This window comes from Podarcis pityusensis (assembly GCF_964106645.2).
Source record: "Podarcis pityusensis genome assembly, chromosome: 9".
NCBI lineage: Eukaryota > Metazoa > Chordata > Lepidosauria > Squamata > Lacertidae > Podarcis > Podarcis pityusensis.
Window position 1 is genome coordinate 34977760 of NC_138034.1, and position 3656 is coordinate 34981415.

General features: G+C 43.3%; 1 long non-coding RNA gene across 1 annotated transcript; it reads left to right on the forward strand.

Moving 5' to 3' along the window:
* The first annotated feature begins 759 nt into the window (after positions 1-759).
* On the forward strand, positions 760-2964 carry LOC308485775. Its single transcript, XR_013990760.1, has 3 exons — positions 760-1184; positions 2255-2470; positions 2596-2964. It is a non-coding gene; the product is annotated as an uncharacterized lncRNA (long non-coding RNA).
* Positions 2965-3656: the final 692 nt, after the last annotated feature.

A 3656-nucleotide genomic window follows, 5' to 3' on the forward strand; every position in this document is an offset into this window, starting at 1 on the left:
CAGCTGTGGAAGTTGTAATCCCAGACATCTGCAGGGCACCGGGTTGTTGAAGGCTGGTCTATGCTTACATCAGAGTGAGGTAATAAAATGCTGATTGGCAAAATGGACTGTACCACTTCAAACTGCATGTAGGGGATACATTTTTTAAAAAAGAGTTGTTGTTTTAAAAAGAGTTTGACTGCATAACACTTCCCTGCACTTAAAAATCTAGCTTGGCTAGTTTTCTACTTATCAATATTTCTGTTTTGTTTTAAAGGAAGGATCACAATTTCCCCCACCTGCAGGATGAAGTTGTGTTGTCAAGTACCTCAACATTCTGTCTTGTTATTTCCATTTCATTCTGAGGCATATGTTGAACCAGCCTCACACATTCCTTCAGAGGAAATGGAGAAGCAACAGCTTGACTTGAAAGCCTCAGAAGGTTTGTGTACCCATGTTATCATCAGCTGTTATCGGAAATTAAACAATGTCTGTGTTTTGAATTTTCTCTTTACTATTACTCATTATATAGTACAACACAAGAAGTACAAATGCCCACCATCTGTGGTTTCCCTCCCTCATTTAAAATACTGTTTATTGAAAATGATCATGAGTGGACCAGACAGAAGACTTTGCTCTTCCTGGTCGTCTCCGAGGACTCCGAGGAAGGCAGGCCCCATCTGTTCTCCTTTCCTCAGACCATTCCAAGATTTGATTTTCATTAAAAATATTTTATTTATGGGAAATGATTCGGACTTGGTTCAAATGAGCAACTTGATCATAAATAACTTAAACAAATTATATGCTCCGAAAATAGCAGCTTATGTCTTGATCAACCCCATTGCCTATCCCTCAACTGCCCTGATTAAATTGAGACATCCCATCGTGAGGTCACAATCTCATGTGTTTTGCCCCAAAATATGTGTTTTTGGGGCTCAGTGATCTCATGCAGGTCATGTGAGTCATGTGGGAGTGCAGCTGGGAAGGTGCACATTCCAGTTTTTGGCCTCAATATGTTGGAGTGCAGGATCAGCAGCATACACTCTTTGCTATGCCTTAGGCATGAAGTCCAGCGTTGACATAAAGATGTGATTCTGTGTTCTTGGGATACACAGAGAGGTTGCACAGAGGGAGAAGACTTGACAGCAACTAAGGCTAAAACTTGGGCTTAGATAGGCATGTAGTAGATCCAAAAGTGTGTTTAGGTGAGCCGGCATGATGACCAATGAGAGGAGGTTAAAATGAGGAAATGAAAGGGGATTGGATAAATTCCAGCTAGGTGTGCCTGGGCATTGGGGAGGGGTTACAGGAGAGAAGACCCAGTAATATGGCAGGGAAGGTTCTGCTAAGATGTAGATTGGGGCATGTAAACAAGGATGATTCAACTGGAAGATTTCTCTTATAATGCTCTTTCTGAATGTATTTATCTTTCAAGAACAATAACTATACCAAGTGTCGTCCTGGTGACTCATGCTGTTTTTCTTGCATATGCCTAGTGTTCATCAGTATGCGGATGATACCCAGCTCTACCTCTCTTTCAAATCAGAACCAGTGAAGGCGGTGAGGGTCCTATGTGAGTGTCTGGAGGCGGTTGGGGGATGGTTGGCGGCTAACAGATTGAGGTTGAATCCTGACAAGACAGAAGTACTGTTTTGGGGGGGGGGGGACAGGAGGCGGGCAGGTGTGGAGGACTCCATGGTCCTGAATGGGGTAACTGTGCCCCTGAAGGACCAGGTGTGCAGCCTGGGAGTCATTTTGGACTCACAGCTGTCCATGGAGGCACAGGTCAATTCTGTGTCCAGGGCAGCTGTTTGCCAGCTCCATCTGGTACGCAGGCTGAGACCTTATCTGCCTGCAGACTGTCTCGCCAGAGTGGTGCATGCTCTAGTTGTCTCTCACTTGGACTAATGCAATGCAGTCTATGTGGGAACCTGGACTCCTCACAGCTGCCCTCATTGCTGAAGCCTCACTTACTGGGGTTGAGTTGTGGGAGCTTCCAGCAAGTTCTCATGAGAACTTTCTGGAAGCCGCTGCCATGACACCCTAGTGAAAGGAGTGGGTGGGGTAATGTGGGATTCTGTCACCTGAGGCAGCTGCTTCCGCATGCCTAATGGGTAGGCCATTTCTATCTGCATCTATATTTGTGTAAAATTTCTGGTTTATGGAGACAGTTTGTCTCTGGAGCTCAATGCAGGGGCTTTTAGATGCATAAACCATCATTTGGTGACCTTTTGATTACCAATCATTTTGCCTTATTATCGTTATTGCAACCTAGCTCCCTGGTAGTCCATCAGTCAACTTCCTGGATACTCTGACCTCACTGACAAGAAGGCCAAGCATAGAGAAATCAACTACAAGACTGGATGTAACATCAAGAAAGAATGGTCATTCCCATGTTCCTGTGCTTTAGCCAAAGCAATCTTTGGTTCGCCCCAAACACAAAATGGAAGCTAACAGCAAAAGCCTTGTAACAGCATTTCCAGTCAGGAAGGTTGGTTTTGTGTGTTATTTTACTGGTACATCCATGCATGAGTGAAAAATAGTAAAACACCACACACAAAAGGATCTTGATGCAGTCACATGTATGTACAATTGCTTTTGCTTTTCCTTTTGCAGTGTTTTATCACAGCAAAATAGACGAGGAAAGATTCACAAATGCATGATAGGAACTCAAAGAGGCAGCAAATTCCACATGTACTGCATTCAATACAGAATTTAAAGGGGGGAAAAGAACAATGAAGGATTCCTAATGCATCAGTTCCACTTTGGAAACAAGATGAGATAATTCAGAACTACAGGGAAACACCTGAATGAGAAGATCGCTGAAAGCATCACAAGTTACTAGCAGCCTCTCTTGCCAAAGTGTTCATAATTCAGATTATTCATAATGCATCACAGCTCTTGTGCATAAGGACTCTTTTGTAAGTCAAAGCAGTTAGCCATACAAGTTCTCTGGAGAAATGTTAAGGCACCAAGAGAGAAAGCAAACAGGTAAGTAGTCTAGGTTTATTCTATGTCCTTTAGCTGGTTGTGATGGTTTTTCCCCCTCCCTCCACTGTAGTCAGAATCAGCAGTTGGTTGCTTCTGAAGTTAGAGAAGTAGATATATTCAGCATTCAGAGGAGAAGCATGGAGAGAGGATGTAATGCAGTTGACAAGTAAGGAATCTGTTTTTGCAGAAGCTGCCTAGATACTTTTAAAAGAACTTTTGGACACCAGAGAGAATATCTCACGCTGGGCTTTCACATCATTAATCATGCTAGAGGTGGCTATTGGTAATGACAAGCTGCAAATCTGTCCCGCTGATTATTCTTCTATCTCCAAGTTTTAAAAGTAGAGTTTGACTGACATTCGTAATAGCCTCTCCTCCTTGCTCATATACACTGCTTTTTAGTCTCTGGTACTAAGCACACTCTATTTTTGGCCTCCCTAATCCCAATTTCCATTTTTCCTCCATCTGCCTCAAAAAGCACTAGCTGAAGACCAGAGATTTTTACAGAAGGAGTGAAAGGCACCTCTTACCCAATGAATGCATGAAACGGCTGGCTCTCCGAGCTGGCTGTAACTACCTTGGCGGTGGGAAACAATGTTCTACATAACTGCACAGGCAGCAAAGTGAATAATGAAATCCACAGCTTTTATGAAAACCTCAAGGACGGAGATAGGATTTTCTCCCTC